We start from the raw sequence: 23,516 nt of genomic DNA, 5'->3' as shown, positions 1-23,516 counted from the left end.
AGTTAGTTTAATTTTGACAACACATGAGAGACAAGAAGCTAAAGCATATTCCATTGATATATCATCTTACTGCGGGAGGTAGGTATTTTACAGAAAGAGAACACTTTTCAGTATTATTTTGCAGGCATTTTCTTGAATTAAGAGGTTTCTAATATATCTGTTTTTATAAAAGTGGAGCAGTTCTTTGGAGGAAAGCGAAGATGAGGCGAGTGTCTTTCATGTGCTCTTGTTTCATTTATTATAATGGTTATCCATGCGAAAATAAGAGTTCTGAATTTTGATTTGAGTGGGTACTGATTGGCCGAGTTGATAAAGAAAGGATCATCAAACAAGGAGATATGGGTAAGGTGCTTTGCGAAGATCTCAGTCAACACTGCAAGAAGACCAAGTAAGATCATTATTCGTTAGTGCTCCCTTGTATAATAATGTGAAGTAGTGTAGGCGTGTAGCTGGCTTTAATAAGGATTACCCAAATGTTTTGTTGTTGTCGAGTCTGTTTAATGTGAAGACCAAGGCTTAATAATTTACTCCATTCTTATTGTAGCGACTCGGAAAGTGAAAATGACTTTGACACCGAGGACTCAAACTATGAACTCTGAAGATGTTGGATACCAAGTTTTGCAGGAAGAACTCTTATTGCAGTGACAAATACGGAGTAATTGTTAATCTAACGGTTCCCTAGATGAAGCCATCAGTTTAGTAAAGAACATAGGAGGTATGGACAGGGCTCGAGAATTAGAACTGGAGAAAGTTGATCGCACCCTGAAGAACCTTGAGTGCCTTCCCGAGAGTTCGTTTTGAGTAGCCCTTGAGACAATGGTTATGTATAACCTTGAGAGGATTGATTAAACTTCATGATTGAGTTCATTTAATTGATTATTCCAATGGAGATGATAATACCATCATTTTCCACATAGTTTTAATTGATACCCACCAAAAGGATATGGATTTGGTGGGTTGTATATTCATATATAAATGATTTTATGAAGGTTTTCGACATAATTAATATTTGATTCTTGTATTCTTACTACGAAATGATAATTGAAATAGGTACTTATGGGGTGAGTCGTACTTGGACCAACTCATAAATGTTGTGTATCGAGTGGTATAAACACATTTTCCATAGGAAATGAACGATCTGCTTTGGTTACGTTAATATTTCGAGGAAAAGTCTTGGTTATCTTGAATGAAATCAATTGATTTTGATATGAACCTTATTTATGGGCATAAAAAGTCGACTATCTCGTCCACTTGGGTGCAGTGTGGTGATTCCTACAGTTTTAAACATTGATAATATGTTGTGCAACTTGTTGTATGCACACTTTTCCTTTTGTTTCTTAAATTTATACTTTCTTTTAAATTAATAGATACATATTTGAAAATATACACTCCTTTAAGTTCTTTGATACACTCATTTAAGTTTACTAGATACATTCTTTTTCTTCTTTGGATACACTCGTGTAAATTAGTAGATACACTCATTTATATTACTAGATACTCTCCTTTTGTTTGCTATATACGATCCTTTGAATTAGTAGATACATATTTTAGCTAGTTAGATATATTCCTTTCAGTTCTTTAGATACATACTTTTAGCTATTTAGATACATTCTTTTAAGTTACTTGATACATTCTTTTAAATTGCTAAATAGTAGATACACTTCTTTAAATTACTAGATACATACTTTTATTTAAACTAAATACACTTCTTTAAATCTTTAGATACATTCATTTAAGTTGATAGAGACACTCTCTTAAATTAGTAGATACATACCTTTACCCAGCTTGCGAGATACACTCCTTTAAATTACTAGATACATATCTTTAGCTAGCTAGACACACTCCTTTTGTGTACCCTTTTAATCTTTACTAGTATATAGTTTACCATTTCACTTGAGATGATAAGTCGCATTTTACACAAATAAAATAAAACATACCGAATTTTTATGAAAAAATAGTCACAATAGCAAACAATACAATTGGAGTAATGAGTAGAGGCATATACTCGTAATATAAAGAATAAGCCAAAGCCTGAATGAATAATAGAAGCAATCCATAAAATGGGATTAAGCCTGAGGACGTCCATCATACTCAAAGCCCCTATCTCATCCATCTTCCACTCACCAATCTCACCTATTATTAAATCAAAATCTCATTACCATACTTAAGTTGCTGCTAAAATGAGGTCGACAAATTGACATCAGAAGATACGATATATGTAAAAATAAAATCATCTTGTTGCAGCTACCAACATTGCTCAGGTAGGATCAGCCTCGAGTAGCTCAGGTTGAGACTTGAAGTGTTGATAGTGATTTTTTCAGCTGCAAATAATTTTGTCTCACCTCCGACTAGAACTTGCATCTAGGCAGCATGTTCATTTTTATTGCATCAGCAACCCAACAACCGCAATTCCTGCAAAATACAACAACTCAACCAAGATCCGTGAAATATGGTGGTGGCAAAATACCCAGAAAAGTAGCAGCAATTTTTAGTTTTTCTAGTTTTTTTGTGCAACCGACACTATTAACACCCCCTACAAAGGTTCTGAAACTCAGGGAGGAACGTAACCCGACTCGACTAAGTAACTAAGAAAACATATAAAAATTAAACACACATGAAATCAAAAAGAATTTAAGCTTGGGCTGAATCTCAAGAAGCGCCTTGGTTAATGTCGTGGCTCGACATACATCTACCATCCTCAGAAATCAGTCAACTCTTAATAGCAAGCACAGACATGTTACCCAAAATAAGTATTCAAATTCAGCTCTTCCGTTGATACATCAGTGGAAATAATCTTTCTCATTAAATTTCCATATATCCAGTATATGGGCCTAGTTACCATGGGTAAAAAGTTCACCATTGCGACGAAGAACTTATGTATATATAGAATACTAATTGCAAAATTAATGGTTAACCTTTGCACCCATTGATCAAATCCAAAACCTTATATTTATCTAGAATTCACAACGATGGATAAACGAATAAACATATAGGAAGTTGGAAAATAAACCATGGAAGTCGTCTTAAAAAGTACCAGATACAATAGATACACATGGTATTACTACCGGATACACATGATATTACTACTAGATACACAAATCGATTTGTGTATCCAGTAGTAACACCATGTGTATTCGGGCTGGTATTTCGTGTATCCACGATCAACTACGACCAACAAACTGGCCATCACAACCACCAACAATACCACCACCACACCTACTTCCCTTAACTAACCCCACAACCAGCCCCGTCCCTTCCATCAGCCCTGACAGAACCACTCAAATGCAGTATGCCAAGAATTGTCCAATTTCATTGATCACGGCACATATCGTCTACTCCATACTTGACCCTGTAAAAATATATTGTTGAGTCATGAATATCACTATATGCTTCGAATAGCATCCCATTTCAAGGTTTTAAGAAAAATGCAGGCAGGGTCCAAATGGACACTTCTAATTAAGGAGCTTAGTATATAGTCAACATGCTCAGAGTCTACAGTTCAATGTTACGCTAAGTCAAAGCTAAAATAAGATATCTACATTTAGTCTAGACTCTGCAGGGAGTCACTAGAGGAATATCAACGATGATGAGTTTCAAACCCATGTTAAAACTAGCTGAAATTAACACAACTATAAAGTGAGAGAACATAATGTTGACCAAAATCAATAGAGATGGAGCAGTTCAGAGTAGCACTTACTTCCATTTCAATTCTCGCTGTGCTTTCTCGATTGAGGCATATACAACCTCAGCATCACCAGGACGTCGCGCAACCATTACAAGAGGAATTTTCCGTGATGAGAGCTTCATCAAAAAACGAGTCTGGAAAGGGATCTTGCATCCGTGCAACGTAACTTGGAGGGTCTTACTGACACTTTAACCACTCAAATGCAGTCTGCCAGGAATCGTCCTAATTGACTCTCTTTATATCAGAATGCTGACAAATTTGAGTCTGAAGTTAGACACTCATTAGCCGGTACTGTTGATTGCCTTGCTAGAATAATTTGGTGTAAAACTAGACCAAATTATAACCCTAAAACAATTAAAAAAAATTATACAACATAATAAAATTAAACCGTTTAGTCAATCCTGGCTTTCATTATTTATTCCACAATATAATACTGAATACTCCTCTAATCATCTCTATCCAATAATTAAAAAAAAAACAATTAATAATCCATCAAAAGACAAAATCAACCCACATACTTTAAAAAAATCAATAATAATAGTCACACTTGGTATCCTCAAATTTATGGGTAGATTTAGTATTATTCAAAGGCACCTTCAAATCACACTTAACCTTAGGCTTCCAAGTAACAGTCTTAAACAAACCCACTTTAAATCTAACCCTTAAGTGTAGCTTCACGCCTTCACCTGCATCTCATACACTACTTCACTCTTCTGATTCTCATAATCCGTATTCCCATCACTTCCAAGTATAACCAAATTCTGTACCTTAAACACCAACCGTCCAAACGATGTCGTATTCTTATATCCCGGGTAAAACGTGGTTCCTTCAACGGTCTGTGGTTTGGATTTTATTCTTAGCCTTCTCCTTTTCAATTATACAAATCTCATACTGAAAGAGAATAATGTCACCTTTGAAGTACCAGACAAGGTGTAGACAAGGTGTGTTGCTGTTTTTCCGGATAAACAAGGATTCCTTGTGCGTGCATAATTTGTTATGTCATTTGCATGCATGATTACACTGATAGCTTACTAAGACTAAACTTTTGATTATCTATTGCTTAAAAGATACACATGGTATTACTACTATATACACAAATCGATTTGTGTATCCAGTAGTAATACCACGTGTATCCGGACTGGTATTTCGTGTATCCACGATCAAAAGATAAACTACGACCACCAAATTGGCCATCACAACCACCAACACTACCACCGCCACACCTACTTCCCTGGACTAACCCCACAACAAGCCCCGACCCCGAAGACTGACCACCTGATGAACCGCTACTCCAACTGAAAGGTTAGCAACAAGGTGTTGTTCGTAAATGTAAAACCTAGAATGGGTTGTCACTCTTAAATTGTAACCAGGCATATACAACTCAATCGTAGTTAAATTGAATGAATCAATAAAATTTTAATAAATGAATGCCATTCTTGAACATTCCTACAGCACAACTGCACTGTCAATAGTTATTACTTACATAACAGACGATCTGAAATGGCATGCAGCCCAAAACTCAGGGAACTTTGAAATGGAACATGAATTTACATCACGAGACACATTTGAAGAGAAAACTTGGTCTCGGTGCGTAGACAAACCGAAGCTTCAACATGGTACCCAGGGATACAGCAGACAACACATGTTATCTCCCCCTATCCTACCAGTAAAACAACACAAATTTACAACCCTAATTACACACCCATGGTTGCTTTTCGAAGAACCTGCTCTGAAAATATTTTTAAGCGACATGATAAAAACATTGACAACCACTTGAACTTGCATCAGCGACATCACTGGTGACATAAACGACCACCTCAGACCGCGACGGGGACATCACCCGTCACCACAATACACCACAACATACATCTCCAAGGCCACGATCAGGCCAAATTATAACCCAAAAACGATTAAAAAAATAAAATTCATAATGGTCAATTTTTATAAACCTAATTTTTAATTAGAATTCATACCTAAATATCAATTTTCAGAGATTAAAATAAGAATTGAAGCTCACCTTTCTTCTATAATAGACTGAAATCTGTTCTTGGGTGGTAGAAGCGGCGGTGGACATGGCGGCCAACGGTGGAAGTAGCGGCCGACGGTGGAAGTGTGAGAGGCGATGAAAGTAGAGTGTTTGTGGTGGTTTGGTGTTGAATTGTTTTAGTTTGGCAGAGAAATAAAAAAGAGTGTTTGAGAATGACTTTAATAGGTCAGTTCGTACGGTTCGCACCGTACTTTAGTTCGCACCTGACCCCGACCCTATATATATATATATATATATATATATAGTGTAAAGTTCTTATGAGTCCACCAAAATGTTTGAGTCCATAAGTCCTCTCTACATCCCTTAGATCTTCCACTAAGGATGGTTGAGATTGAAAGCAAAAAAGTATACTTAACACTAATGAGTTTCCTATACACTAATTAATCCACTTTATCTCTCTAGCTTTAATTATACATTCACTAATGGATTAATTATACAACAAAAAAATTTTTTGAGCATAATTTTTTTTTTTTGGACTGAAACTTTTATACAAATGTTACTACACTTTCACTGTTTTAAAAGTGTAATTCCAACGGAAAAAAGTGTAATTTCAACGAAAAAAATTACGGTTTGACGGATTTTATTTTCAAATTCAACGGAAAAAATTTTGAAGTTTATGAAAAATTTGTTAACATTTTTCCTGTTTCGTTTTTTTTCATTTTTTTTTTCGAGACAAGTTTTCGACATTTTAGGATTTTACGAGTGTAATTCTAACAGCAAAAAGTGTAATTTTAAGGAGTGTTTTAATTTTTTGTAATTTTATCACAACTTCTTGTAATTTTAGCATTTTTCGAGTGTTATTTTAACGACAAAAAGTGTTATTTTAGTCAAGGAAAGTGTAATTTCAGTCCAATGAGAGTGTTATTTTAGTCCAGGAAAGTATTTTTTTAGTCCAGGCAAATGTAATTTCAATCCAATGAGAGTGTAATTTTAGTCCAGAAAAGTGTAATTTTAGTCCAGAAAAGTATAATTTCAGTCCACTGAGAATGTAATTTTAGTCCATTGAGAGTGTAACATTAGTCCAATGAGAATATGAGAATATGACCAAGTCCATTGAGAGTGTAACATTAGTCCAATAGAAAAAGTGTAATTTTAACAGAAAAAAGTGTAATTCTAACAGAAAAAAGTGTAATTCTAACAACAAAAAGTGTAATTCTAACAAAAAGTGTAATTCTAACAAAAAAAAGTGTAATTCTAACAAAAAAAAGTGTAATTCTAACGAGAAAAAGGTGTAATTTAACAAAAAGTGTAATTCTAACAGAAAAAAGTGTAATTCTAATAGAAAAAAGTGTAATTTTAACAGAAAAAAGTGTAATTTTAAAGAAGAAAAGTGTAATTTTAACAGAAAAAAATGCAATTCTAACAGAAAAAAGTGTAATTCTAACAACAAAAAGTGTAATTTCATCCGAAAAAAGTGTAATTCTAACAGAAAAAAGTGTAATTCTAACAACAAAAAGTGTAATTTTAGCCGAAACAAGTGTTATTCTAGCAGAAAAAAGTATAATTTTAACAGAAAAAAGTGTAATTTTAATAGAAAAAAAATGTAACTTTAATAAAGATAATTGTACTTTTAATAGATCTAGGTCTAAAAAAAAATAACAAGACAATGAAATGAGAACAAAAATTAAGAAGAGCAAAACAAAATTCTGAAAAAACAAAAAAAATAGTGAAAATGATAAGAACAAAACACAATAAAATGAGAAGAACAAATAACAACAAAAAAGAGTAAAATAAGAACAAATAAGAACAAATAAGAACAAAAAAAAACTACAACCACACAAAAAATCAGAAAAAAAAATAAATAAAAAAAAAAAAATAAAACAAACACAACAACGACAAACACATGACAACAACACCAACAATTTAAAAAAAAAAAAAAAAAGCTAACAAAACTACAACGACAACACAGTGACAACAACACCAACAATTACAATTTACAAACACCAAAAAACGACAACAAAACAACCCGTGGGCGGCAGTGCGGCGTGAGGCGGGTGGCTGCGTGAGGTCGAGGGGTCAGATGTGGCGGTGGTGTGCGTGAGGTTGAGGGTCGCTGGTGGTGGTGGTTGCGTGGTTGTGCGTGGCTGTGTAGAGGGTGGTATGGTGGCTGTGGTGAGGGTGTCGTGGGTGGTGGTGGTGGCGTCACATGGTGGTGGTGTCGGGTATGGTGGTGTCGAGTGAGGGCTGGGTTGTTATTGTCGGCCGACGGTGGTGGTGGCGTCAGATGGTGGTGGTGTCGGGTATGGTGGTGTCGGGTGAGGGGGTGGGTTGGTGAGGAAAAGAGGGGGAATTTTTTTTGAATTTTTAGGTTTTGAATTTATTGGGTTTTTGATTTTATTGGGTTTTTGATAGAGAAAGTGAATGAATTGTGTGAGATGAGAGATAAATGGGTGTGATAATAAATTATATATAGTGAAATTAGTGATAATTAGGGGGGATTAGTTAAGGTAGTGAGAGAGAGTGTTTATTTAGCTAATTAATCACCTTTTTTTGCTTCCAATCTCAACCCTCCATCTTCCTCATCCATTGGCCCTAAATGGGACTTATGGACTCACACCTTAGAGGTGGACTTATATGATCCTTATACTATATATATATATATATATATATATATTAGATTTAATGCTCGTGCGATGCACGGGCCATTTGTAAAATTCTACAGTGTAAAAATGTTGTAACTGAAAAATGTTAACGCGTGTAAGTTAAAACTCTTATAAAAATTAATTTAAATATTTTTTTTCTTACATAAATACACACTCACTCTTAGTACTAAAATTTTTACATGTTTTAATGTTTTTCTCATACTTTTTTTACCAAAGTAATAATTTCAACGAATAATAATGAATTAATTACATCACAAAAACCATATAATATATTCAATATATATAAATAAACATTTCAAAACGCTCCCGGAGAACTATATTATACACTCGCAAAAACAATAGGTTATAGTATTATTGTAATTACTCTCTCCGCTTCAATCAATTGTTTACCTATTCCATTTTAGGTGACTCGGTCAATTGTTTATATCTTTTTATTTTAGGAATGCCTTTGATAGGTAACTTAATTCTCTACACTCAATTTAACCCACTTGTCATGAAAATCTCTTAAAACTTGCATGGCGCTTAATTGTTTGTTTTTCGATATGATGTCAAATTGTATACGAAGTTATACTCTATATTGCTTTGTAATATAACCAATCAAATTCTTAATACCCTTGTTTCAAAACAGAAGTCATATACACTACGTAGCCATAAGTAGATCAGAGTTTGACGGCTAAACTTATTACTCTCTTTATCCCACTCATTTATTTACCTTTTTATTCTTTATAAAATATATTTTATTTAAAAGTAAAAAAATGATTGGAACGAAGGAAAAGAGGTAATATATTATACTCTTACTTTTATAATCTTCATCAAAAAATTAGTAGTACAATACGGCATATAATCGCAGATAGCTGGAGTATACTTTGATTAAAATTTAATTTTAAAGGATGTTTCGAAGGCTTATTCAAACTCTTAGCGGAATTTTCTAGAGGTTGTTTGCTCTCTAGGCGTTGAACTATAACACTCTCTAACTTTCTTTTCACGACCTGGTCACTTGAATTGGTTGGGATCATCGTCGTCAGGAGAATATTTACCACTTCAATGAGATGAGACCGTATAACATTGTCCAAGTAAATCATTATGCTTGATAGATTTTTTATAAAGTTGATAAGGAAAAGACAATAGATGATAGACATATTTATAAAAGCTTTTATAATTAATATCTTTGCCATATGCAGAACTCATTACGTAGTGTCATGCGTGGAAAAATTATTCAGAATATTGTAGATATATATAGTCTCCCAAAGCATTCAAGCTATTGTACGTAAAGATTAATAATTTAGCTAATTTAGAGGTTAATAGCATGAACTTTGTATACAATTTGACATCATATCAAACTTCGTATACATGGTGCTTAACTGTTAGTTGTTATACTCTTAGGTTAATAGAGTATGAACTTCATATACATGGTGCTTATTGTTTGTTATTCGATATGATGTCAATAATTTAGAGGTAAATAGCGCATGAACCTGACCTCACTCAAGCACAACATACACCAACTTATTGTCGAAAATATGGGATCAGTTAACTTTTTTTTATAATATGTATTAGGTAACTACATAGATAATTGAGGAAAAAATTGAAAAACAATGTATTGCGCCAAACTTCTAATTATCTGCTATGAATTAAAATTTCTCGAGGTTAAAAAGTTACACACAAATTAAAACATCTATAATCTCAACAACCCTTAAAATTAATTCAAAACTCCCTAAAGTTTGGTAAATTATTTCTCACAATCTGGAATATGATATCGAGATGGACTTTAATATCTAGTGGTTAAGTTATATGTATTGTGGACAATAGGTCCCAAGTTCGAATTTTCCTCCCCTCCCCTCTATTGTAATGCGACCAAGTACGCGATTCGTTAGAACCAAAAAAAAAAATATGTGCAACAAAACATGCATAACCTGAAACGGATATCCTCGTCTTAAATAGGAAACTACCTTGGTACACCTGCTAATTGTGTGGTATAGTAGTTCTCTAGAGGAAGAAACCTTCAAATAACTTCATGTTTAGCATGCTTCAAAATCCTTGATCTCCAACGTGCCTTTGTCCTCTCTTCTTTAAAGTATTCACACCTTCATTCAAAATTACAAAAATTTAAAACTAATTGTCAAACTAATATTATGATAAAAAAAACTATGATTACCAATTAATTATCGCCAATTAGAAAATAAATACGGGAGTAGATTTAAACTAAAGATATGCCATATCGATCAAAGTCACGTGTTTACTAATTTACTGGTTCACTATGTATAAATTATTAAAAGAGACGATAATAGAAGCGTGAGATACCGTAAATAAATCAATCTATAAATACGAAAAATGCGGGTACATCGTGTATACAGAATCTTGACATCTTGTAGAGTATTGACGCTATTGCACTGCACCAAACAAAAACAAATTTCAATCATAAGCTGGAACTAAGATTATTATTATAACATACATTAAAAGTTACAAATCATTATCAGGAAAAAAAAAAGATCACAAGTAAAAGAGGAGGGGAAGGGGGCTCTCTAAAAGGAAGAATTTGGGGAATTTAAATCTACGTGCAATGTGTATATATACACTTTCCTATATTCCACGACGGAGTTATTCGAGATTTAGTTGACTTCTATAAATATTTTTAATTTTTATTAATATTAAGTTTCATAGTTTACATGGAACATTGTTCTCTTTCCGATTCCAAATATTTATCAGTTGCTTATTTAATCATCAAATAGTTATCTGTTGCTTATTTAATTATTAAGGTAGTTCGTAAAAGTTGGAGTCTATGTAATCGCTCGAAAAAAGCTTCCTTTATTAATATAGATAGATTAGAGTTAATCCCCGTACAATGTACGGGCGCTAGCCCTGATGCGACATGGTACTTGGTGATTTAAAGTACCATAATCATTCTCTATATATACTTCCTTTCGCCCGAGATTTGGTACTTGTATGTCGAAATGATGAAATCCTATGCTAATCGAGTTTGTATAATGTCAACAATTCTAAAATCCTCCATTAATTGAGTTCATGCAGCACAAGTAGAAGGTTATATGTTTTTAAAACATACAAAGTTTAAAAATAGGACAATATTTTCATTAATTGAATCAACTTGCGTAAAAAATTAAGAGACTATCTCGTGTTTTATAATGACTTCACATATGACTATATCTTTAGTTAGAGTTCAAAAAACAGACGGAAAAATTCACTTAAGTTAGAGTTTTGAAGCAATTTTTGATAAAAGTGTATCTTAAGGAATTAATTTTAGGAATTTCTTTTTTTTTATAAAAGAGTAATTTTAAAAAAACGGAATTTTAAAAGGAGTACTAAGAAAAAAGTCAAATATCATCATTTTCTCCTAAAAAGGCCTAGATGTAATATGTGAATTAGTAGATTTTTGTATGAAAATATGTCATTGGAGTACTACATAAATTCTTTACCATCAGGCATCAGTCCATCACTCGCGTAATTTTGTCCTCCATTAACTAAATCACAAATTTATTATACCTAGGAAAACATTAGGCATATTCCATAATCCTAGCATTTAACCAACTTAGTTACCGTCAATAACATTGATAACTAATAAATACTAAACTGATTATTGATATTTGTATACATTCGTTATAAACGTCAAGTTTTAATGTGCGACTCAAAAACTTTGATACATTCGGTGTATATAGTTAACTTGAATATGAATCGCAACGAAACACTATAGAGTTGAGTGTTACATAGTTGGCCAGTCATCCTTTTATGATGAGTAGCGATTTATGACTTCAATAGTGATGAGACATATTCAAGAGGTAAGGCTTTGCAGCTTTGCAAACATGTTTATTAGAGTTGATTTGTAAATCACTATTTTAAAATAGATATACATGCAATAACAATAACAACAAATAACTAAAAACAATTTATGTAAACATTAAAAAAAAGGTTAAAATCAGGGAGGGAAAGATGACCCCTAGGGTGATAATATACCTATGCGTTATGAGTAAAAAAAAGAAGAGATTTCTATGATATATATACCATCGTATTTTTCCGCATTTTAAATCGTACTCCCAAATTTTTTTTAATTTTTTTTTAATATATCCTAAATTACATTTTACTTTCTAAAATATCTAAAGTATCAAAATTCGAATTCTGTAAGCTTGGCTAAATTCGTGTCACAAATTACTTAGTTTGACTAAGTAAGCATTATACTATACATATGTTGGATGCATGGACAATCTAAAACTGTCCAATATAAAATTCATTCATTCAACATTGTACGAAGTAAATAAAATTTAAGCAATTACAGTAGGTAGTTGCTGAAACATTATTTTGAGTTTAGGGGAGATAGGACACTTTTTTCATACATCGCATAAATTATTTGATGCCAATCAAACTCTTACCAATCTTGTATTGATAATAGAAGAAAGAACTTGCATTCCACAAGCAAGACTGAAATAGGTTTAATGTATAATTAATTGCGGTAAAAAGAAATATAAACGGATCAATATCAATATTATGAGGAAAAAAAATTAAAACTTCCAAGATACCTACCGTATATTTTTGTCAGAATTGTCACGTATGCGGTGGTTTTTAGAAGGCTAATGAACATAAACAACCTGAAAATATATAACAATCAAATGTAAATAAATATTAAAAATAAAAATAAATAAACGCAAGTTACTAAATTTTCCGGCAACAACATCGTAATATTGCGCAATCGAATTCATAGATCTCCTACAAAAAACTCCTAACAAAAAAATTAGTTAGTAGCATGTACTCCGTATATACAATATAATGAATAAGAGCATGAAAGAAGCACAATTACATGAAAACAATAGAAATCGTTGATTAAGGAACCTAGATTTGAATAATTATGGTATAAATCTATCTATATATAGTAGGCATCTACGTGAAATTAGATTGTTTATAAGATATGTAGTTGATTCACAAAAGAGTTTTTTGAAGCTATTCTTTTAATATCATTCTACTCCGTATGTTTTAGGTAGTTTTATTGTTACCATTAGCTAAAAACTCTATCTTCTAGTCTTAGGCTCTGTTTGGCAAAACAACCTGAAAAGGTAGCTGAAACCTGAAAAGGTAGCTAAAAACTGAAAAGCTAACTGAAACCTGAAAAGGTAACTGATAAGGTAGCTGAAAAGTAAGAGATGATAAGGTAACTGATTATATAAAAATGTGTTTGACAAACTAGTTAAAAAGTTAGCTGATTTTGGTAAAATGACGTAAAAGGATATGAAAATTATTTAATATTATAGAATAAAGGGGTACAAAATGTAAAATAAGTCATTTCAGGTACCTGATTTCTCAAATGCTACCTGAGGTAACATTTCATTTCAGGTACCTTATTTGACCAAATAAGCTAATTGCCAAACACTTGCAAAAAAAATCAGGTAGCTGAAATTTTGGTCAAATAAGTTACTTTGGTCAAATAAGCTACCTGAAGTGTTGTGCCAAACGGAGCCTTAGCTAAAAACTCTATCTTCTAGTCTTAATTTTAATTGTTTTAGGTAGTTAGTTGCTTTAGGTAGTTCGCAATAATTGGACTCTCTGTAATCGCTCGAAAAAAGCTTCCTTTATTAATATAGATAGATATTGATTCTTACTCCTGTTTTGATTATTCAATTGTCAATTCTTAATTACTCAAAATTAGTGATAATAATTGTAAACCAATTATCACTCTCTAACCCACTTTAAATAATCTTCTTGACTTTAATTTCAACAAGTCACCTGTTACATAAAAAAAAAAAACAAATTAAAAGAAAAATACATGGCCAAGTAAAAAAAAAAAAATATTTACGAATAATCCTTTAAAAAACACCTTTATGAATCAATCAATCATAATATATATATATATATATATATATATATATATATATATATATATATATATATATATATATATATATATATATATATATATATATATATATATATATAGATAGATAGATTTAGGATCCGGTGAGAATGATCACTCGGTGAGAACGGTGAGAACGATCTTTAGTCATTGGATTAAAACAATCAAGGGTCTGTATTTGAAGAAAAATACGTGGCCAAGTAAGTTCATTCAGCATTTTACTCCCATCCCTTCGTTTCTCCTTGAATTGATCACCCACTACATTCTCATCAACATTTCAATCAGATGTCGATGACAGCTACGACACCACCGCTGATCACCAACCTCGTCGTCGACGTCGACCACCAATTTAATCGACCTGCATCATTATTCTTTCCTTTTTTGCATATTACGCCGACAATTACCATCAAAATCGAACGCGACTATTACCACTGCACGATCAGTACTCCTGTTGGTGGGCGACATAGATCTTGTGACAGTTATCGATGTCGGCTCAACTACGGCCGATCAACCAGGCTATTTATCTTACCCCAACTTTCCTGTTTATCATCTCCATACCCTCACTCCTACTGGCTGCCACTGCCGGCGAGTTTCAACAATGACGACACACCATCGGCGATGGTCACAAGCGACTCTTCCTCCCCATAAGAGCTACTACTTTCCGATCTAATTTGTTGCGTATCTAGCCACTATTTCAATGTATCTAGCCACTATTTTAATGTATCTAAGATAGATACACAAAATTTGTCATTAGGTACATCATAATTTGTTTGAGATACATCAATAAATAAACCAGATACACTTATTTTGTTTAGCTCCGACAATGGTAATGGTTGGTTGGAGAAAACAGAGATGACGATGAGGAACCCATTGATGAAAGCCGACAAATTATGTTATAAAAAAATATGGCTGCTCATACTTTTTCTTGTCTGAAGAAACAAGAATCTGACACCAACTAATCTCCTCTGAAACTTCCGGCTAGATCTGGGATGTCGGCTGGGGTGGCTGCTTCCGGCGACTGATGTTGGTAACACCAATAATTTGTGAAACACCAATAATTGCCGACTAGATCTGGGACGCCGGTTCCGATGAGAAAATTGAAAGGTTGAATGGTCAGAGAATACGTCGGAGATGGCACCCGAGAAGAGAATTGAACGCCGGAGCTCCGGCACCACGCAAGGCGATCCACAAATTAAAAAGAAAGGAAAAAGAAGGGACGAGAAGACAGTCAGACACGCTTTAAGTGGTGGTCGAAATGACGCTGTCGGTGGCGCGCAGTGCGACCCTTTGGGTAGCGGCGGTGGACGACGATGACGGAGTTGGTGATGGGGAGTTTTCAAATCGTGTGTCGTGAAAATGGCAGTGAAAATGTTAATGGAGGTGATAATGTTAATTGGTGCGTCACTATGTCAGTGAGTTTGTGCCACTTAAGCGCGTGGGTTACAACTTACATATACGTTCTCACCGTTCTCACCGAATGTTCGTTCTCACCGGATCCCACCTCTCTCTCTCTCTCTCTCTCTCTCTCTATATATATATATATATATATATATATATATATATATATATATATATATATATATATATATATATATATATATATATATATATATAAGAGAGACTTTTTTCAGGCAATTCTAGAGACTCCAAGTTTTTTGAAACACTCTAATTATAATAATAATAATAATAATATTGATCTAAAAAAATAACAAAATTCGTAAATATTAATCTTAAAAGATAACTTTGTTTCATGGAAACTTTATCTCTTAAAATAAAAATATGGCAAAGGGAGAAACAAAAGAGATAATTAAATGGAATTTCATAGGCAAGGAAGATGTAAATAACAATAATAATAGTAATAAGAATATTACTACTACTAATAATAACAATATGAAGAGTTATACGGTACGAGAAGCGAGAACAATGATAATGGAGACGATGAACCCTAATGATAAGAGGTCAATGCTTGCACTTAGTTTCTCTTTACTAATAAAACGTAGTACTATATTCTTTAACTACCAAAAATATATGTATGATGCTTTAATATGTATACCCTATTTAAAATATGGTATGATGCTGTATTAGGTAATGTTTGTATAAAGTATATCTCTGATTTTTGGTAAAAATCTCATAAACCGAAGTATTATATTAGCAACATGCAAAGTTGTTAATTTCCTTAGTAGTGAATTAAACGTTTGGTTATTCTTTTAGCAATCAAGAGAAGGAACGTAAAATAACAATGGTAATGGTTGATTGGTCTCGGCTTCCGGCTGATTTATTGAGGCGAATTGTTGAGAATTATATGACGAGAGTGGAAGATTATGTCATCTTCTCTTGTGTTTGTCAATCAACGTATTACTGAATCATAAATACGAATGTTATTTGATATTTAATCATACTGAATCATAAATAAATTAATGTCCAGTAGAAGGATAGGAAATTATGAACAACGGAAAGAAACAAAAATAATAATACAATACAAATACGATAATTGCTGCTACCCAAAACAGTAAATCTCCTGATAAACCGTCTCTGACTACATTAATAAGAGACAACCAATAAATAAACTAAAAACTAACTAAAAAGATAAAAGATAAAAATTAAATAAATAAAAATAACAATAAGAGACAACCAATAAATAAACTAAAAATTAAAAGATAAAAATTTAAATTAAAAATAAAAATAATAACTATCTATAGTGAGAGGGGGTTTTCACAAAAATTAATGAAAAACTGTCTCTCTTAGAAATTTATGGAAAAGTATAATGGGTACAATGTGTACAACAATGCGAGCTTTGGGTATTAGTTAGGTGATTTATCTCTTTTTAATAATATATAAAGTAATATATCTAATCTCAATCTCAAGGAGTATATATCTTTTCATTATTTTTCACTTTCTATTTTAATCGGGTCAATATAGTGTGGGAACACGAAATGCACAATCTCATTTGCGTACAGAGCACTATAATTTCCGCAAGTTTAAATACTTCTACGAATATATGAGTACACGAGGATAAAATTTTAGTACAACTCCTAATAATACTCATATAACATCCCTCCAATTTGTTATTATCTTCCCTCTTTCTCTTTTCAAACAAGTTTGATTATCTTTCGTCTTTTCTTTTTTGGTAAGTTTCATTCATTTTCTATTACAATACTTTATTTTTTCTTTTTTCCCTCTCTTATCTTTTGTGCCAAAAAAAGGAGGAAGATAATAAGAAATTGGAGAAAGTACAATATTGATCTTACAAAGTACATTATATATAATTTTGAAGTCATTAGTTACTTACGACAATATAATTACATTTTTCACAAATTCACTTTAAAAATAAAACAATTTTTAGTAACCGTGCAACGCACGGGCACTAAATCTAGTATACTAAAATATAACAAATAAGAAATAGTCAAATAAGGAGCATTTTAAATCTGAAAAAATCTTGGAAAAAACATATTGACAAAATTTTAAAAATCGAAAAAAAATATGTACTTTGAAATGGACCAAGCGAATAAAAGAACCCAGATAGTATAATTTTTGGATCATACTTAAATGAATTTCTTCTACTTATACTCTTCAATTAACTCCAATATTGACATTAAATTTATTAAATTCGAATCTAAAAGGCATTAAAGATTAAAGAATATGTATATTGATGTAAATTGTCGATGAGGCGGAAAATTAGAGGAAAATTTATCTTTGTTTTTTCTGTTAGAGTGGAGACCCGATATAGATAGGAATAAGACGTGAAAAGTGTGAGGGTGATACTTGAGAATGGGTAGGATCACAAAAAGGAGAAAGATGATGATGAACAAAGATTGGTTTAAAGGAGCTTAAAAATATAAGAGGTGACTGATGAGGAGTGCGGCGGAACTTTAAGATAGGGTTAGAGAGCCACATGAAATGGGATGAGGGGTAAAATGATTGAGGAGGTGGCTGGGTAGGGTTAATTACTTAAAACATATTTTTAGTTATGTATAATTTGTTTAGCTTTTAAGTTTTGGTGGGTTTATCCGTTTATATGTCAAAATCAGAATTTATAGGTAGGTAATACGGACTTACGGAGTACGTAGTAGTGAATAACATGGCGTACGATAGTAGTGAATATTATGGGATATGATAGTTTTTGTGAAGCGGTTTTGCCCGATAAGACGGTTTTATTGTCTAAAAATTCAAATTATTTATTAGCATTAAATAAAAAGTTTTCTAATAAAAATAGACCGTTTACAGTATATTGTCATACTATTCTATAATTTGTGTAAGGGCATATTTGTCATTTTGTGAAAAGTTATTTACCTAATATGGAAATAGATAACGAATTAATAATATACTTAAATTAAAAACAGATAACAAATGATCCGGTCGGAGGGAATAATAGTTTTGGACTCATATTTTAGTCGTATGTGCATTTAAAGAACTGAGAATGTCTGCCCATTTACAATTTAGGCACATTAGAATTGTTGGTCTAAATATTGTAGGAGTATAATTTATAGATATACATTTATTTATTTTAACATGTCGAGATAATATATAGTTATTTTCACTCCCGTCGGCCCTTCATATAAGATTTTTCTTTGTTCTTTATATCAGTTTAAATGTATTAAAATCATGTTATATTCAATAGATACTTTTAATCAATTTAATTGATCATGAATTTAAAATTCATTTTATAAACATATACTTATATTTTGCTTTTATCTTTACTGCTGGCAAAAAAAACTTATATTTTGGCTTGAATATATTCTCATTGCTGTTTGTTTTGCGATGTCAATAAACAAAGTCAAGGATAATCATACTCATTTAAGTGCTCTTATATACAATGATAAATTGATAACGCATGTTATTAATTACGACCATGCATTTTTTGCACGGGTTTAAAACTAGTTGATGATTAAAGAGTATGAGATGAGATACTGAGATAGTGATTAATTAGTGAGCAGTTTAATGAATTAACTGACGGTTCGTATTTTTTTTTTAGACAAACATGTACTATCTTATATAAACTATTAAGAAGGAACTACATAGTATCCGATTACCATACAAACATAGGGGAATTAGATACCCCTGAACTACTAGAAACGGAAAAAGCCGGGCTAAAACTAGAAGCGAAACTATTTGGAATTGAAAGACGACATTTCTTAAAAGGTGGATGATAATAGTCCGCGAACTGGAGCAAGTCAATCTCCTTTCTTTTACAACTTTTACAAGCAATGACTTTTTCTTTTTCTGTGTACCTGCAAAAAAAGGTAAATTGTCAACAAAACCTAATGATCTCTTCCTCGAAGTCGAACCAGACTTAACCCTTGGAGTTCTCTCCATCTTGCGACAACACTTCTTGCTCAAGGAGTTCTCCTTGACTGCAACAAATTGAAACTGAACCATGGACAATTTACTATCCAGAGACAAATCACACGAAAGCCGTTTCTTCTTGGCAACATGCGAAACAACATCCTCATGACCCAACTAATAACTCTCCGGCCCTAAATGCAAATGTGAATGCTGATGGCGCACTTCATGTAAAGGATAAGGAATGGGAACTGCTGCTTCCCTTGAAAATGCTTCATGGGGAGTTCCCGTCGAAATAGAAATTATAGAGATGAGGGGACGAACCCTCAGTGATGCCAAAGATCTTGGATGGAAAAAAAAGGATATCCTTCCCGTGTAATAAATTCTCATAATCTTGGGATGACAAACGCAAATTATTTTTAGGTTAATTTTTGTTAGAGAAGGAGTAATTTGTAGGTCATGAGGCAAAAGTATTGGAAGGAATACCATCATCCTTAGTTGGCAAAGCGGGATAAGCCTCATTAAGATTTTCCTGGAATAATGTCAGAACCAGTGGCCGTAAACAAAGAACCAGTCACATTAGCAATGTCGGAATCACTAATAAAAGCAGAACTAGATGTAACTTCAGTGTGAGGAGGAGAAACATGGTCTGTAAAACTAAATGTAACTTCAGTGTGAGGAGGAGAAACATGTGTAACCAAAGGAGCTGTACTACAAGATGCTTCATTCAATCCAACATGGATCGCTAACTTATCAACCACTTCATTAGCAAGCAAAGGTTTCTTACCTTTCTTGTATGAGCCCAAAGGATTAAAGGGATAAGCGACCCTTTTCCCGTTTAACATTTAAAAATTAAAAGGTCAACCACAGAATGGAGTTCCCGATTAACATATTTGTTAAGCGGATCAACTTTCACATCATGTTCAAAGTCGCCAAGAGACTTATTGAGAAGATTCAGGTGCTTAAAAGCCAGGCCCTACGATAAAGGGCCTTGACATTGCTCGGATCAAAAGATAAGACGAACGTAGAGTAACAGCAAACCCGATTATTCTGGAAAAGTTTCAACTCACAACCCGCTAAATTAAGGACAAGAGAGAGGTAGAGGGAAGTGGCTACGGGCTGGTCATGTACAGGTGGAAGGCCTAAGAAACACACGAGTTTAAGGGCTTGAGTATAGTGACGAGCAGTCAAAACAAAATTACCTTCCCTGAAAAGGGAGTTTCCCCTGTCTTTCACCAAGTGGACATTGGTGATGGATGGTACGCCCAATTCCATAACCAACTTAGCAAGGTCATCATCATCGACACCATTATCACCCACAACAACCAAATCACAAAGATTAAGAAGAAGAAACTGATATTCCATCTAAGAAAGCAACGAATAAAGCCTGGATATAGCAACAACTATTCTTCTCGATCAAGTCGTCACAGTATAAACAGCAAAAATTAACCAGGAGAAGCCCGACAAAACGCACAACCAAAGAGGAAAAACCGAGGAGAAAGTAGAAGAAGCAGACGATAGAACTAATATCAAAGCAGAAAAAATAAAGAGAAAACCTGATTAGATAATAAAAATATGGGAAGTTGTAACAACAATCGGAGATCAGGCTCCGGACGGTCACCTCTCCGGCGAAGCAAACAAACAGAAGTGAGGTGATGAAGCGGTGAGGCGGCTTGATATTTTATGAATTAGGATTTAGGAAAGGTATAGAGTAGGGGGAAGATTTTCTCTCTCTACCTTCCTAAAGTTTAATTTGAAGTTTACAAACTGTTTACGTATATTTCATACGTATAAAATATGGTGAATCAACCATAGCTTGACACATCACCTTTTAGGGCTTGCTTGGGATGAGAGTAATGATTAAGGGAGTAATAGAGCGAAAAAGAACTAAAAAATGGAGGGAAGGGATGAGGGTTGGAGATAGAAATGGGAAAATATAATGTAATAGTCCCTCCATTAATGACTAAAAAGAACTAAAAAATGGAGGGAAGGGATGAGGGTTCGATCTCGCTACAGGTCCCTAATATCACTAATACTAACTTTCGTCCTGAAAAGTGACTAAAAAGGCTAAATTAACTCATCTCTCGATCTTATTAATGTAGTCGTCTTAATTAGGTAGGCTATCTCCCTTCCCTATCTTTCGATCTTTATTGGGTCGGTCAATTCCTAGGCATTCAACTAGTCGCGTGCACTCGATTCGTCAAATATGGAAATTAAATTAATTAAAACGAAACTAATACTCACGTGGCTAGTCGATCGACCAAGGTGTGCGGTCGATCGACCGTGGCGCGATCTAGGTCTACTATTCTAATGTCGCCTACTTCTACAGATTCCCTACATCCTAATACAAGGGATTTAGCTACTCATACTGGAAATAATGACAGCAATAGACTTAACAATTAAAACATTCGAATTCATGCTTAAAATAATTAAACAAACAAATAACATAAAATGATAATTTCGGCTTTGGGAAACTAATCTAGCAATTCTATATCTATGAACAAGTAGAGTAATAAAACTGAAATAAGAGCAGAAGATTACCAAATGGAATAGGAGGAAACCGAAAAGTACGAAAGAAAGTAAAGCAATAATCCGATTGTATTGAATAATTAAACTTAAATGCAAACCCTAATATTTCCCTAAAGTTTTCTGATAAAAAACTTGATTCCCAACTGAAAAGTGTCAGGTTACGTTATATAGGAATATATTGTAACACTCTTTCCTAAACCTAATACACAACGGGCTTCTTAATTCTCGATCTCTTAATTCACGCAGATTAGCGGTGTGGTCGATCGACCACTGTGACCGGTCGATCGACTGGACTGCAGTGTACAGTAGCTCCTGGAACTCGTGCTCTGGTCGATCGACCATAGGCATCAGTCGATCGACCATAGGCATCAGTCGATCGACCGAAGTAGCTGATACTTGACTTCTAAATTCTCGTGGATTTGTCTTTCGGGCCTCGAAATGCGCACCAAGTTCATTTCTTGAGTAAATACTTCATGTCAAATGCAATACAATGTATTCGGGGACGGATTTAGCTTGATTTCTACTCATTTCTGCATAAATTTGCAATATTACATAAAAATATGAAAGTAGACGAAATGGGGCAAATAGTAGCATAAACTACATAAATGAGCTCTGAAATGCGTGTAAAATAGGGTGTAAAACATCATATAAAAGACACGCATCAACCTCGTTTAACTTTCTCGCGAACAAAATGAATATCCATTTCAATGTGCTTGGTTCGGTGATGTTGAACCGGATTTCCCGAGAGGTAAATAGCGCTTACGTTATCGCAATAAACAAGAGTAGCTTTAGGCATGGGAATATGTAGCTCGACAAGAAGATTGCGGAGCCAACAAGATTCGGCGACGACATTTGCTACCCCACGATACTCGGCCTCAGCGCTAGACCGTGATAACGTTGGCTGTCTTTTAGAAGCCTGCGAGACTAAGTTATTTCCAAGAAAGACACAATAGCCAGACGTAGACCGCCTAGTATCCGGACACCCACCCCAGTCGGCATCTGTATAAGCCGTGAGAAGTGACGGAGCAGACTTCAGAAGCAATAAACCGCGGTGGAGAGTGCCATTTATATAGCGAATTACACGTTTAAGGGCAGCCATATGTACCTGCATCGGATTATGCATGAACAAGCACACCTGTTGCACCGTATAAGAGATGTCGGGTCTTGTAAAATTAAGGTATTGAAGAGCTCCGACAAGACTACGGTATAAGGTGGGATCGTCATAAGGAACGGATGGTGAAGCACTTAATTTAGTTAGTATCAACCGGAGTGGCAGTCGGCTTACAATTCGACATACCAGCGCGCTCAATGATTTCAGTAGCATACTTGGCTTGAGAAAGAAACATACCCGACGATGATCTTGTCACGGAAATGCCCAAAAAATAATGGAGAGAGCCGAGATCTTTCATAGAAAATTCGGATTGTAAGGCATGCATAATACTCGTTCGAAGGTGCTCTGAGGAACAAGTAAGTATGATGTCATCGACATAGAGTAACAAATAAGCAAGATGTTTACCTTGTCGA

The 23,516-nt window shown here is 33.7% G+C and overlaps 1 long non-coding RNA gene across 3 annotated transcripts; it reads right to left on the bottom strand.

Moving 5' to 3' along the window:
* Positions 1-1,911: 1,911 nt before the first annotated feature.
* On the bottom strand, positions 1,912-5,880 carry LOC141626956 (uncharacterized). 3 transcript variants are annotated; one of them, XR_012536518.1, is made up of 3 exons: positions 5,703-5,880; positions 3,698-4,030; positions 1,912-3,349 (listed from the first exon to the last, which is right to left on the bottom strand). It is a non-coding gene; the product is annotated as an uncharacterized LOC141626956 (long non-coding RNA). The 3 variants fall into 3 exon arrangements; XR_012536516.1 differs by lacking the exon at positions 5,703-5,880 and adding an exon at positions 5,169-5,668; XR_012536517.1 differs by lacking the exon at positions 5,703-5,880 and adding an exon at positions 5,169-5,663 and having other exon boundaries at positions 3,698-3,934.
* Between the last annotated feature and the right edge of the window lie 17,636 nt (positions 5,881-23,516).

Source organism: Silene latifolia, chromosome Y (assembly GCF_048544455.1).
Source record: "Silene latifolia isolate original U9 population chromosome Y, ASM4854445v1, whole genome shotgun sequence".
Lineage (NCBI taxonomy): Eukaryota > Viridiplantae > Streptophyta > Magnoliopsida > Caryophyllales > Caryophyllaceae > Silene > Silene latifolia.
Note: the sequence above shows the minus strand (reverse complement) of the source record. Positions and strands in the feature narration are given on the sequence as shown.